This window comes from Cinclus cinclus, chromosome 2 (assembly GCF_963662255.1).
Source record: "Cinclus cinclus chromosome 2, bCinCin1.1, whole genome shotgun sequence".
Taxonomy (NCBI): Eukaryota; Metazoa; Chordata; class Aves; order Passeriformes; family Cinclidae; genus Cinclus; species Cinclus cinclus.
In genome coordinates this window covers 86554474-86570091 of record NC_085047.1, presented here as the reverse complement: position 1 = coordinate 86570091, position 15618 = coordinate 86554474, and positions in this window count along the sequence as shown.

Below are 15618 nucleotides of genomic sequence, written 5' to 3'. Positions count from 1 at the left end.
GAAATGAATGCAGCAGTGACTTAGTCACCCAACCTCCCTACATCTTTCAGAAAAAGAAACACCCTGCCATGTCCCTTTCCAACAGTTTTGATGCAGCGTACATCTTTATGATTTATTTTTGAAAATAACTCTGATTGCTGCAGTGCCATGATCAGCCTAATCACAATTTGATGTTGTTGTGTGCTGGGGCTTTACTTTAGCAGCCAGAAGTTTCTGAAGTTGATTTCTCTCATTTTTTATGCTGTATTTTTGACATAGTTATGAAAGTTGAATGGAGTTTCCTTGTGAATGATGATTGCCCACTTTTCAAGGTTTTGATTTTGGAGAAGAAAGTCTTCTGTATTTAGAGTCCATGTGAATGAGTTACCTGACTCAGAATTGCCATGCAAACCAGACATCTGTGTTGCCTACCTCTGAATTACAGCCACATGCTATTCACCAGCTGCTTCTATACTGATCAGTCCATGCTTTGGGGATAAGGACAATGTAAATGAAATAGCCCTAGAATTAAATATTATTTGTCACTCAAAGAAGGGTGCTAACACCAAAAGGACTCTTAGCTCTTCCCTAGAAAAGACACCTGCATGGCAATGGAAGGGGCAGAAGAAACTGCAGAGATCTCTTTCCTAGTCTCCCAGTAGCGTTGACACAAGTGTGTGAAGTTCAGTTTAAACCTCCTTTAACAGTGTAAGTCTCATAAAGTCTTCTGTCTTACTTCCAGCCTCTGAAGCTTTTCCCAAAAACTCTCTGGGTCTACCTCTATCCCTCAGAAAAAAACACTCAGGGTTTTCCCTGAGTTTACTCTGTGCTGAAAAGAAGGCACCGTTCTGGGAAATCCCTTTTCCCAACAGCAGCTGTGCTGCCATTTCTCATTTGACTTTCAAGTGACATCAGAAGATTAGTTGCAATCTCTTTGCAGGCTGCTAATCCACTGCTGCATTACAGTGCCTTGATTTTCTCTGAATATGACATTAAGTTGAGAAGAAACAGGACAGTCTTCATAGGTGCTACAGAGATATTGGCAACGACATCTTGATACCCCTGCCTTGAGCCCCATAAAAATAGCTGTAACAATTCCAAGGGTTTACTTGGGGAAAGTTTGACAACTTGAGGCTGTTGAGGCTGGTTTTCCTGTCCTGTCACTGGTTGCCCAGGAGAAGAGGCCAACACCCATCTGGCTGCATCCTCTTCTTAAGTGGCTATAGACACCAGTAAGGTGCCCCCCTGAGCCTCCTCTTCTCCAGGCTAAACAGCCCCAGCTCCCTCAGCTCCTCTTTAAAAGTCTTCCTCATTCCTCATGCACTGGCAGCATCAACTTTGAAACTTAGTTTTTGCTGGTAGTTACTGCTATGGAAGGTCTTTGACCACTGTAATAGTACTTTCTAGTGTGCTACTAGTTCGCTGAAATAAAACTCCTGTTGGTTTGGAAACCAGGATGATTTCACTGTCTTGGGGAATATCTGCATTCTGGTAAACTCTGATGGGCTACGCCAGGCCATGGTAAGTTATGCTGTAGCCATGTGTGTGTGTAAGCCAAAAGGAGATAGGGCACAGGTAGCCTGGCACTCACACTACAAAAGAAGGCATCTCCCCAAAAGAGAGACAAAAGAGTCATCCAGCAGGAACCTGTCCCTCCCATCAAGATTACAGTGAGAGCAAGTAACACACATTCAGGCACATCAGCAAAGGAGCACATCAGTCACTGACCCCAGCTCTCACACAGCTTGTTTGTTCAAGCAAAGCCTGTATACAGAATGTTCCCATTGCCAAAGATTTCCTGAGTCTTTACCTTTGTTGTTTGTGGTTGTTCCCATTTCATAAAACAACAGTTCCCACCTGTCCTAGCCAGTGATACTTGTTCCTTAAAAGCATTTCTTATTTCAGCATTTTGCCTTTGTCTTATCTAACTTGTATGAGCGGGACTGCTTCTGCCCTGCTTTAATCTCTGGTCCACAGAAAGCCCTAGAAAGACATTTAACAGTGCCAGATAAATGAAGATTCAGCAGAACTCAGCACTCCACTGAAATATTGAACTTTCTGTCACATTTTCAAATGATTGCTTTTTATGACTACTGTAACATACTGTAACATGAGTATTAGTGAGACATATCTTACACCTTGAGCCTTGTATACAGCAGATGGAAATAAAGGGTGTTGCTTAAAAAAACTCCAAGGCAAATCATAGAATCATAGAATGGCTTTGGTTGAAAGGGACCTCACAGGTCATCTAGTTCCAGCCCTTAAAATGAAGTGGATAGGATTTTTTTTCTTCTCCTCTTTCCTCAGTTGTTAAGTCATTTGACTACTCAAACTGCTGTTGAAATAAGGGTCAGAACAATGAGGGTCAGAACAAGGACACTTGGAGCTGCTAGCTCCCAGTCGCCCTCCCACACACTTTCTAGTTCTTTGATTTCCTTATTTCTAAGTTTACAGTTTGACCCAGTGCTTACAGACAGCAGCCAGAGATCTACCACTCATCATTTGTCTCCTGTACCTCAGAACAGTCTGTCACAAAGCCTGTGCAGGCTGTTGTTGGATCCAAGCAAAGATATTTCTGAGTTCATGAAAGAGACATCTTTAATCTGTGATTAGCAACATTTGGCTGCAAACTGTCACCTGGGTTTCCTTAGACTCATTAGTCAGGCCCAGCAATGGCAGTGACTGCCATCATATAGCACAATGGGAAAGGCTTTTATGCCCTAACTTGTATTTCACATAAGTGTCTCTCTTCCCATTAGCTTGCTGCTAATGGACTGCCGTTATGTGACTGGAAATGTCAATTTATTCTGTTTGGAGGATCTGGGCTGTCTCCCTATCAGTGCCTCAGGCCTGACTAGCTGAAATTTTGCTGAAATTCCCCTAGGGACAGCAGGATAGTTTTATTTTCATTAAGGGATAGGATTGTCCTGAGAACCAGCATAACAAAATAAGTTCTCTTGTGTATACTTATTATCTGAAGCCAGCCACTTGGGGAACATTAACAAGGCAGCATTTGCAAATGTGTTTTTTTAAATAGAGGAGCATGAAAATTCACAGGAGGATTCCACAGCTCCCTGATCATCTGTACTGCTTCTGCATGGCTCATGGAGCCTGTGTGTTCAGGCAGTTTGACTCACACAGGATGGTAAGGGAGCTCACAGCTAGGCTTGTAGTCAGCAGGAATTTCCACACCTCTTCCTGACCGTGACCATGTGCTCCCCATCCCTCGGGGCTCTGTTCTGACAGAGAGTGGCCTGAGCACTTGTGAAAGCTGTGTGACAAAACTGACACACCAGGTGGGAAGGCTCCTCACCTGTCCATACCCTGGGCTACTCTTGTGCAAATGCCTCCATTCCCTGTGGCAGGAACACCAAAGTTGGAGGGCTACCATTCATGCCTTGGATAGTCAGCCTGTAATAGCTTGCACTGGGATTTTGCTTGGAAAAAATGACTGGCTTTAGGTGGATGCTCGGGCTTCTGTGTATGTAACAAGGACCCAACCCTGTTACACTAAAATCTGTGGGATGCTTTTCATTGATTTTGAAGGGACACAGCAGCTACTTTGTGTTCAGCATTTATTCTTGCTCAAGCAAGGTAAAAGCTCATTAATTTTGATGAATAAAGAGTACCAGAGTCCTATCTTACCCCCTTACCATACCACACCCCAGTGGTGCTGAGTAAGGTAAAATAAATAGAGCTCATTCACTTATAATTAGGACAACATGGAGATTACTGTGTAGAACACCAAACAGGTATGTGTGGCCTTTTATTTATCAGGACATCCTTGGCTTTAGTGGGGCTGGTTTATGAAAGCATCTTGGCTATGTTCAGTTTTCTGCAGTAGTCAGTTCATCACAGGATCAGGCAGTTCAAAAACTGTGAAAATACCTGCGATGTGGACTTCAAATGCCTCATTTGGATGTTTCTAATCTACGTTTCTATTTATTCTGTCTTTTGAATCTTTTTATCTTGCATTTGCATATCATAACTTCACAGTTTTGTTCAGTGGAGCTCAAATTTTGCAGGTCCTCTCCAAATCACAACTCACATTGTTCAAATGAGAATGGCTTTCTAAGGCAGATATAATCAGTGTTTCTCTCGGGAACAAAATCAAATGAGCTTTTCTAAAGTTGGCAATTCAGTCCAATTATTTCACAGATCTTTGTTCATTTAATTCCTCTGAAGTGGAACAATCAGGTAGAAACAGAGCAGAGCTACAATGCAAACAGGAAATGATGATTTTTCAGATTGAAGAAAATGAGATTTTATAACACATTTATTTATTTAGCCTTATTCTTCTATCATGCATCCCAGCAGTGCTTTATTGCAGAGCACAGGAGTCTTGAGAGAACTATCAGAATAACTTGAGACATATCAGAATAATATCAGTGCTCCTCAAAATGGAGCTGTGCAGACAAAGCCACAGATACTGTAAATAAGCTCAACTCCATTGATTACCTGGGACCTATATCAGTTTAGAACAACTAAGAACTTGCAGTTTACTGCAGTGAAAGGATGCTTTTTTTTCACTCCTTGGATAACATCATTATACAGAATCATAAAATATCCTGAGCTGGAAGGGACCCACAAGTATCACTGAAGTCCAGCTCTACTGAAACTCCAGATTTTCCTTTTCTTATTAATTCCCAGTCACAAACTATCATGGATGCTTTGCTTAATTCCAGGCATAATGGCATGAAATTAATCTTTAGTTTGCATATAAAACTGAAAAATACTTTATTGCAATCAGACGTGGTAATTCATGGTTGTGTTTTAAAGAGGTAAAACCAATAACCTTAGGCCACTGAAATAAATAATCAGTAGTGCCTTGATGAACACAATAATTTTGATGGATGATATCTTGCAGCCGTCATCAGGTTGAACCTATTTGTTGATGGTTCTCAGGGGACTGGCTTAATGATTGCACAAATGAAGCAAGAACTAAACTTGGAAAGAAAATTTCATGGAAGTTATGAAAATGTTGGAAAGAAGCAATATTTACTCCCTGAATAAGCGTGTTTTAATTTATACCTAACAATTCAGAAAATGGAAAATGAAAACAGATTTTTTTCTGTCATCTTCAATTCCTAGGCAACTGCTTTTAAGGTACTGTGAAGATGTATTACAACTTTAATACAGTAATTTCTCCAGAATTTCCACTGAATGCAATGACAGACTTTGGACAGAGATGCCATTCTGGATGTGGACATTCATTTTTGTTGATTCAGCCTGATCCCCTTACTGTCCAGATCTGGAAATCTCCACAGCTTTTTCCTATGTTCTATTCACAGGTTTCCTTCACGTGGCAACCAGAACATAAGGGCAAGATGTACAACCAGACCTTGTCTAAGGAGGAAGCCGGGGCCTGTAAGGGCACATATCTACTCAGAACACCTGGGAAGTGGAACCAGTGCTCGAGCCTTTGGAGGGACAACAGCAGCCTGGCACTTGGGGCACACCTAGTTGGTTAGCTGCAGTCCCAGTGCTTCCAAAATGCTGCCTGGAGTACTCCTGAAGGGTCAGCCCAGCAGGAAATGACATGAAAAAGGATGCTCTTGAAATGCTTTCTGCCTCCTGTTTTTCTATATAGGGTTCCTATTCTGATCCTCAAAAACCCTGTTACTCTGAAGACTGGTGTGACAGCTATAAGGAGGCAGACACCTCGAGTTTCTGATGGGGTTTTAAGAGTTTTAGCCATGATCTTTTCCTTTCCTCAGTCCTTTTTGTGTGATGCGATTCATCTTTCTTATGTAAAGTAACCCGAGCACTTAGAACACATTTCTAACATCCCGTAGTGCTCAATCTGGCTCAGTTGACATGCAACAAAGTGCAGCAGCCTTTCAGTTAGGAATGACATAGTTTCTGCTGACATTTCCCGGCTGAAGAATCATTTTATGAATCATACACACTCCTTGTTTCCAGCTCTTCGGAACCCTGTAAAAAGCAGAATCAGAACGGAACGGGTGAAGTTCGGGGGAGTGTGAAAGCCTTGAGGGAGCTTCAGCAGAGGAAAATGAGGGTCAGCACCCTCAAGGAGGTCAGCGAGCAAGCGCTGAAGAAAAAACCTATCTATCCATGGGTACCGCGAGGAGAAGCGCCTCTCATGATGGAGAGGATGTCGGCCCCAGCAGCCGGGCTGGGAGCGGCTGCGGGCAACCATCCCCTCGCGGCTCCCCTCGGGCAGGACGCTCAGGGACGGCGGAGCCAGAGGCTCGGGAAATCCACTCCCCGACGGCTGCCGGGAGGGACGCGCTTCGAGCAGGCAGCGGCACGTCCGCAGCCGCCTTGCCGAGCACCGCGCTGCCTCGGGCCCTCCGCCGGCGGCAGACGGAGGAGCCGCGGGCGCTGTGTGCGAGGGGAGGGCGGCGGGGAGCCGGCTCTGCCAGCCGGCCCCGAGCTCTCCTCCCGAGCGCGGCCGGGAACGCCGCCGCGTCTCCCCGCTCCGCACGGGCTGTCTCTCCCGGCGGCACGGACCGGACCGGACCGGACCGGGGCGGCGGCTGGTGCGCAGCAGGAGGCGGATGGCGGCGGCCGGACCCTGCCCGGGCCGGGGGCGCTGGGGCCGCGGCCGGCAGGGCTGAGGGCCCGCCGGGCACGGCTCCGCCCCGCCGGGGGAGCGCGACTGCCGCGGGCACCGGGGCCGCGCATCCTCGCTCCGCCGGCGGCCCCGGCCCGGCCCTGTGCTATCCTGTGCTGTCCTGCCCGCGGCGGGCTCCCAACTTTCTTCGGCGTGGCACGAAATGTGCCGGAGCGCCGCCGAGCCCCTTTGACGTCTTGATCCTCTCCGAGAACTTAACAGGATCGCAAAGCCCTTCGAGCGGCTTTTCCCGGTGAGCCGGGCTTAGGCGCTGGGGCTGCGGCCGTAATCCGCCCTCGCGGCGCGGAGGGGCGGCTCGGCGGGCCCTGCCCTGCCCTGCCCCGCCCCGCCCCGCCCCGGCGGGCCCTGCCCTGCCCCGCCGCCCCCGCCGGGCCCGCCGGGCTGCGCTGCCGCGGCTCCCGGCGCCGCCGGAGCGCGTCCGGGCCGGCCAAGGGCAGCGCTGCCCGCAGGGAGAACGCCCCGGGGCCCCGCATCCAGGCAGGCGGACCGACGGACGCACGGAAGGACAGACAGACGGACGGAGCTCCGGGATTCGGATGCTGCGGAGGAGAGCGTGGGCAGGTGAGTAAGGAGGCAGTAAGCTTCCCTGCCTGTCATGGATGGCCGTGAGAGTGGCACCATGTCCTGCATCACACTTGAGTTCCAAGCCTTAGTTCAAAAGCTTGAAATGGGAACGTAAACTTTGTTAATTTATTTAATTTTGAAGAAAAGTGTTCATTTGGTTACTCGATGCAGAGAGCTGTGTGCTTACAACGAAATTGGATTCAGGGTACAAATCTGAACAGAAATGGGGCTGAGGAGACTTATTCCGCTCCTGTTGACTGATGCTTAATTTTACTAGCTTGATTCATGTGTCTCTTAATTTCTCCACTGTCTGGTGCCTGTGGTGTAAGCATGAGGCCGTCAAATCCTATATATATATAAAAAAAAAGCTAGGAAATATTACAAGCAGTGAAAGGGAATAATTTTCTAGTGATTCCTTGGTGCTTCCAGTAAATTGACCTTAGTTCTAGAAATATGACATCTTTTGCAAAAGTCCTGTACTGTAATCCAGGCCGTAGTCTGCCTAAGAATGTGGAAGATACTGTAATGACTGATCAGTGTCTTTCTCTAATGCAAAGTCCCCTCATTTGCCAAGAGGAAAAGTCTAAAGAAGATAAGGAAAAATGACATGAATATTACTTCAGATCTCTGAAGAAATGATGTTAAATGTAGATGTTGATACCTGTTGATCTACCTGTTTTAACTGTTTTGTTTTCCAGATTTGTAGTTGCTGCATTCAAAGCAAATAGTTAAAGGATTGTTGTATTTAAAATCCGTAATTTTTATTTTTACAACTGAGTAAAACTACATCTGTAGTTTTAGTACAAATGCGTAGTTACAGATTTTGAAATAGCATAACGGTGTGTCTTCAGTCAGCACGGTCTGTTTTTTTCCCTCTGGTATTTTTCATGTTGTTTTCTTTGAGAATGCATGCTAAAACCATCTGATTAGACAAATACATGTTGCAAATGAAAATGTGACTGTCAGAATGTTGACTCAGCAAGGGTAATCATGGTAAACGAGTAGTGAATGACTAGAGGGAAGAACACATCAGCGTTAAAAAATTATACATCATCCTTCCGTGTCAGCATGTCTCATCTTTGCCTTCCATGTATCCCAGCCTTTGTCATCCAATTTGCACCCAAGCTCAGTCACTTCGGTTCAGCACGTTGTCCTGCAGCCTCCTCCAATGTTGCCATCTCATTTCATTAGCATCTCTTAAATCCTCTTCGGTAGGATGCCTCGTTCCCGCTTGTGAAACGTGACACGATTTGCCTCTCGTGTTTCCCTTCCCCAGCCAAATGGGATGGCTGCGATAGTTCTACATAAAGCGGTCAGGGAGTGGATTTGAATGGGAACATTCACACGTATGCACGTGCATGCATGCAAACACATTTTTTTATAGGCACACATTCAGGAGTGTAAACCTGCTGTGTTTGCTTTTAAGAGTTAACTATTCGTGAATGCACTGACAGGAGACATTGGCTGAACCAGTGAATTTTAGAGTGGCTACAGAAGCCTTGCACAGAGCTTAATTTGCTGGATAGAAACATGAATACTTGCAACGTGTTTACCCATACTGGCAACAGAAACAACATGATGTGGCTTGATTGTACAGTCAGCTGAAATTTTTAATTTACTGTGTTTTAATTTACAATGTTAAATGCAATTTCCACAGCTAGTTTCTCCTGAAAAGTTTCCAGTCTAAAGAAGAATTAATCTGTAGAAAATGGTCTGCATAAAACTTCAGTAAATCTTAGAAAATTGAACTATATTGCTAATAGTTCATAGTTACAGAAGGGAAACTCGGTCCAAATAATTCAATTTATTTAAATTATAATTTTGGTACTGCAGGGTGCCAGAGACTCAACCATCAAATAGATCAAAGGTTATCATATGCATTTCATTCTAAAACTATAAATTATACATACATGAATAATGCAGTGCTTTGTGAAGTGCATGAACATCTAAAGTACCTGTGAAAGGTACAGTATTTGACATTCTTGGTTGGTACTGAGGCTACTAGACTATGCATATAAATTATATGCATTCTCAGGAGATGTCAGTGCTCACAGACTGTAGAAAATGCAATATGATGTAGTAGAGAGTAATAAATTTTGAAAAGCATGCTTTTAAAAGAGGTCCTAGAATTTAAGAATTGTTGATTTAAACTGTAATGGATTCATGAGGGTAAGTTGGTACTGCTGATTGTTTTCTCAACTTCCTGAGCTTGATCTAATAGCCTTCATATAAAGCTGATTTCCATATGAGTGTGCCAGAGTCCAATCTGCAGGTGAATTTGCAAACCTCCAAATCATTGAAGAAAACATTGTGCCTTGTCTTCAAATCATGTAGTTATTTAAAAGTTCCAGTGTCCAGTCTTTGATGTGTTGCCATTGCTGGTTGAATCATTGGAGCTGCAGCCTGTCACACGGAACACACAGAAGATACATAATGCACAGCTGAGCTACAACTATTAGCAAGTGATATAACAAGGATCATGTAGGTGGAGGTCAAATCCCAGAATAAATCCCAAAGACTTATCAGGGTTGAACCTGAGAGGCTGTGTGAGGATTTGGAACATGTCTTAACTAAAATGATGTAAGTGATCCTATGCAGCTTATCACTGCTTCCATAGCAATAAATAAAATGCTGAAAGCTTCAAGAACAATATTTTAACAACTATACAAACACAGAGGATGTATTATAGAATCATATGTAAAGTCATCTTTTGCTTTGTGATGGTGATACATATTTCACCTTGAAAAGCACTTTTTAAAATTCTGTCATATTTTCTTTCTGTAGTCATTTTACTCTAAACAAATAAGCTTTGAGGATACTAAGTGGTGGTGTAAATAGCTTGATCTGTCATTATTACTTGATGAACAACTACATTGACTTTGTGTCACATGTATTAATTCTTGTTTGGTTAGCAGTTTTGAATTATGTTAGGATGGGTTGATGTATTTTGCCCCAAAAGGGTGCTGCTGGAGTAGCCCAAACATGGACTCTCAGTGCTCTTGAGAGGGAGACTACAGTAATTCAAAGATCCCTCACAGATATTTGACAGGATGCAGAGCTCACTTTGTTGCCGTAGTGGATAGGCATCAACTTCCTAAATTTGTTATAATTTGTAATAATAAAGTGTGTGCCTATGTGTTGGGTTTTTTTTTTCCTGCTGAGAAAGTGCAAAATGCTCTGAAACCCAGGTCACAAAGCTTCTCAGAGGCCTTGACTGTCCAGATTGCAGTGGGTGCTGAAAACAGATATTCCTGCTGCTATAAGTGTTCTCAGAGTGCTGGAAACGCATGAGAAAGTTATTAGTATCCCATAATTTACTGGTAGCGGGCTCTGAAAAAGGAGGAAACTGGTTTTGTCTTGCTTAATTTGAAGCAGACTTGAAAGGTTTCTCATTTTTGAGGTGCAGCTGCTCAGGACAATGCATTTTGCTGCAAACAGGTGAATCAGCTTTGAGAAAGAGGAGAGTTGTGGCTGTGAATTGGTGCCACTCCTCTTGGCCTGGAGTTACAAGACCAGTTATTCTCAGTATCCCAGTTTAGTTTCAGTCATTTCACATCTGTAGCTTCCTTATTTGCTTAGTTGCGTCTCTGCATTCCTGTTTCAGGAAATCCACTGGATGGCAGAGCTCCTAAAATTTAGATACTGCAGCCTTCGTAGGTCTAGGTCTTTAATGATGTAGTTCTAAAGAGATAAGTAGGACCTGATTTTCAAAATTAGGAAATACTTGTGTGAATCTGAAATTTTCATATGTAACTTGAACTCATATTTGTTGTCAAACAACTGTCTGTATTGTTAAAAATACTTCTTTTATACCAGGCAATGCCTTTAAAATAATTTGACACAAAATCCCAGTTGTTGTTGAATCCAGAAGGAAGAGGATAAAAGAGCTGGCCCATGTGCATTTCAAGTAAGGAGTGCTGTTGCTAATGTGTGTAATGTGTTACATTTTTAGTAGGATAATGCATCTGTGTCATTTAGCTGTAGTTCCAGTCTCAGTGATTTAGGCACTGAAAAGCAATATTCTTGAGTGTGGAATTATTAATCTCTTTTGGGTAAGTACATTTGGTAGCAAGGAAGAAAAGACTAGGTGAGAAAGCATGTTAAAATTCTGCTTGAGGCATTGATAAAGATGCCAATCTTTCAAGAGCTAAGAGGGATTCAAGTTTTATTTTGCTGGCTCAGAGGACTATGTGTCTGTCTGTCTGTCCATCTGTTTCTCTTGTTAAATCACTTGTGAGCTAAGTAATTGTTCTAAGATCCTAACGTGGTTCTACCAGACTTGTCAGCCTTTAGGTAATCAAGTTTTATGCTCAGTGTAGTTATTAGCTTTAAATATTCAGAGCAGAGAGTATAGTTCCTATATGGCTAGGAGATGTTATTTATAAAGGGCAGGTACCAGAGTGGGGTGGGTGGAGCTGGCAGGGGCTGTGGGGCCCAGTATGAGCAGCATCCAGGGCTCATCCCCTGTGGTTTTTCTTTCAGGGAAAAAGCACTTAGGAAAAAGTAGGATGCCACAAGGGCAGTGTGTGGGGACCTATGGGAAAAAAAAGGGTTGAAACCATCTCTGCAGAAAGCAAAGTTGGAGAGGGAGTGGAGGTGGTGTTGTGGGCACTGCAGTAGGATTCCCCTGCAGCTCTTGGAAGGCACCACGATGGAGCAGACATCCAGTGTGGGTATCCATCCTTTAGTGGAGCCAGGCATTTCCTGAAGCAGACTGCAGGCAGTGAAGAGGAGCCTGTGCATGAACAGGTTCTCCTGACGAGAACTGTGGTCCATGGAGAGCTCACACTGGAGCAGGTTTATCCTGCAGGACTGCAGCCTATGGAGTGGACCCACACTGGAGCAGTTTGTGAAGGACTGCAACCTGCAGTAAGGCTGGATCTGGGGGGACAGTGTGAAGAGGAAGGAATGGCAAGAAGGAAATATTATGGACTGATTCCCGTTTTCCAGCCCCTGTGCTGCTGGGTGAGGTGGAGGAGTTGGGAATGTAGGGGTAAAGTTGGATCTGGGGAAAAATGAGTGGTAGGGTGTTTTGTCTTTGTCCCTCACCATCCAACTCTATTTTAATTTGTACTAAATTGAGTTTTCTCCAGTTTGAGCCCATTTTACCTGTGATGACAATTGGTCTCCCAGTGTCCTTTTTTTCCCTTTTTTTTTTCTCATGAGCCATGGTGAGCTTTCTCATCTTGCTTTCTCCCACTGGGCTGCTGAGGAGGGGAAATGCAGTAGCAGCTGGGTGGACATCTGGAAGCCAGCCAAGGCCAACCCACCACTCTACCATTAACGATTGTGGTTTTAAGTATGAAGCTGAGCTCTGCTCACTTCTTCAAACTGCCTTGTGAGAGGCAGTGTTTAGTTGCAGTTTTGGGATTGCAGGTCCCAGATGGTTGCAGCCATCTCTCTGTGGCCCTGCAGAAGGTGTTTGCGGAGCCTCATGACTCTTCAGGACTTTCCTGCTGGCTGACTCCTGTTAAGCTGCTTCTTAGTTGGTTACTTGCCATATTTTGTATCTAATGTTGAAATGCCAATCTTCTCCCTAGACTATTAAAAACATTTGTAATTAGGGTTCTCAGAGGTCTGGAAATAATTCTTAATCAGATAGCTAGTAATTTGTAAGAACATTATGGGCTTTATGCAGTGCCAAACCATGTTGCTTCAGGGCGTCTCAGCACCTGCACTGTACCCAAACTACCTCACTGTTTATTTCTATCAGTCCTGTGTTCAGTCTCTCTCTACCACAGAAGGGCACATGTAACACACTTTCATCCACTCTCCTACCTCCTTCCAAAATATATATTAATGTATTTTATTGCTTGATAGTCGAGTTGTATTTCTGTGAATTTTTTCCCCCTTCCTTTCCTGAAGCACTGTGCAGAATAGCAGCTCAAACCACATTGTATATTGAATGCAAATTTTACAGCTGAAATACGTGTAAGGGATCTGAAATGAGCCAAAATTTTACCTATATACTTTTATTTTATGACTTTTTAGTCTTTACCTTTCTAGGGTGAGCAGGCCCCATTTTCCTTTCTCTCCCTTTTCCATAGCTTTAATCATTCTTGCCATGCTGTTACCTTTCTGCTGATATTCTGCTTTATCTTTCTGTCTAAGGGAAGGACTTAGAGTGTTTCAGATAAGTGTGCACTGTTGTTTCGTGGAGCAGTTTTCATGTTTTTTGTGTCATTAACATATTCTATGTATACATTGTCAGTTGTGTCAGCAAGCCTGCCCTGCAGTGAGCATGTTGTTTCACTGAGCTGTGCCTGTGTCGTAAGTTCATAGGTTGGTTTGGGTTGGAAGGGACTAAAAGGACCATGTAGTTCCAGCTCCCTTTCCACTAGACCAGGCTGCTCAAAGCCTCATCCAACGTGGCCTTGAACACTTGCAGGGATGTGGCATCCACATCTTCTCTGGGCAATGTGGTACAGTGTTTTAGCACCATCATCGTGAAGAGTTCCTTCCTAATATTTAATCCAAAACTACCCTTTCAGGTTCACTTTCTGAGAGCATGTGGTTCATTTGGAAGCATGTAGGGCAGTAGTTTTCATGCCTTTCATCTGTATTCATGGGTTTCCATTTGCCCATGTTGCACATCACTTATCATCAGATTGAGAAATTGCTGTAGTTGATGTTGGCCACCTTGAGGTTCCCTGCACTCCTTTTGTTTCTCTTGCCTATACAATTTTTTGCTGTCCTGAGATCTTGCTGTATCACCAGTCCTTCTTTCCATCAGCATCATTAACAACAGCTTTTCCTACAGAGCCCTGAGAATACTGTTATTAAATGTCTGCAGTGGTGAAGGTGGCTATTTAGTCCTGTTCTTGCTTTCTGTCTTCTTGTTTTTTTAATCCAAAATAGTATTTGGCTTCATATGCTATTACTTGTTTGGCTTTTTTTTTTCTTCTTTAGTAGCATAGCTTTTGAAAGTCTAAATAAGGTTTCTTGTATTCAGTGCTCCACTGGCACACTCAAGCCTTTCAGGAGGTTTGGAATATCGAATTCCAGTATCTATTAAAAGTGTTTAATTCCAGATTAGTAATATCCAATTTCAGCCATTTCAGTTTGAAGTTTAAAGAAATACTGTACTTAATGCTTTTTAACCAAACTTGCAGGAGCTGATGCACAAATACATCTGGAAATCCATGTGCCACAGCCACAGCATTTGAAACGTAGAGAGGCATTGTTCACTAATTTCCAGTTTCAGAAGCAATGTGTCTTCTCAGTGAGGGAATCCATGGTGTTGGTAGCAAGTCAGTTATCATCCCAAGACTTCAGAAGTGTTTTATTATCTCATACTTTTATCGTTTTAATTTTGTTTTTTTAATAGAGTTGCTTACTTTGTTGGAGACTATAAACCAGCTGACCCTTGTTTTTAAGAAGTGCTGTAGGTAGACATCAATCTGATTGTGAATCACTAGAACTGATAAGTGTAGTTGTTAAGTGTCATAACTAGTCAAATACTTAATTCAGTACTAAATTTGCTCTGAAAGTACATCTCTAGAAAAAAAGGTTAATGCTTTGTTACTTATCTTATGAATAATTCTTCCCATCATCAAGCTTTTAAACCTCTGAGTTATGTCTTTAACATAAATTATCTGTGCTTTAGAAGTTAATTCTTCTGAGTGAACATTCCAGTCTGAGAGTAGGTTGAAAGAATTAAGTTTTTTTATATCAATAAAAATGCCCATTTTTCTCCCCAGTAAAAAAATCAGCATGAACAAGGCTCAGTTTAAGGTGAGACACAGTTAGACATTAACTGATTTACACTGAGGCAAAATTAGTAATGGGGAATACTAATAAAAATTTGAATATTAAGTGATGCCCAAGGCTGTTTCTAGAAAAATGTAATTATTTCTGGATAAAAAACCTACTTTAAAATATATGAAATAATTTTTAAAATTGTGTATTATTTCTTTAAATGTATGGGAATTGAGTGGGGGGTAAGTCAGGTATCTGATTTTTAAGAAAGTGGGTGTATAATGTTCTAATAATGGATAATGAGCTTTTCTTCAGGAATAATTCAGGTCACAAAGTCAGTTTCTGAAAGATCTGTATTTCGTTTCGTGTTGAAGGTGGATCTTGTGTGGTCAGAGACAGAGGATTACAGGGGAAAAATGAATGCAGCCTAGTGTGAAGGAGTTGATTGATCCTGAGATAATTTCATTCTAGCGTATTTTAAACAAAAAAGGCTCCTGAATGGAGTTTCAAAACCCTTTTTTCCCCCCTTTTTTAAAAATTCAAGGCTTTCACTGAAAGTCTTTCAGTCCTTCATTTGTAAGACACTTGTCTTGAGTCTTAAAACTCATTTTGTAAGTGGTAGATATGATATGAATTTGGAAAGGCATTGAAAGTCAAATCTGGAAAGGAATTCAGACAAATTTTTTAAAACTTGTAGGAGATGAACTGCTCAATATCATAACAGAGACTGTTTTGAAGCATTATAATAAAACCCCCTACTGTGTGTTTAGTGCAGAGTT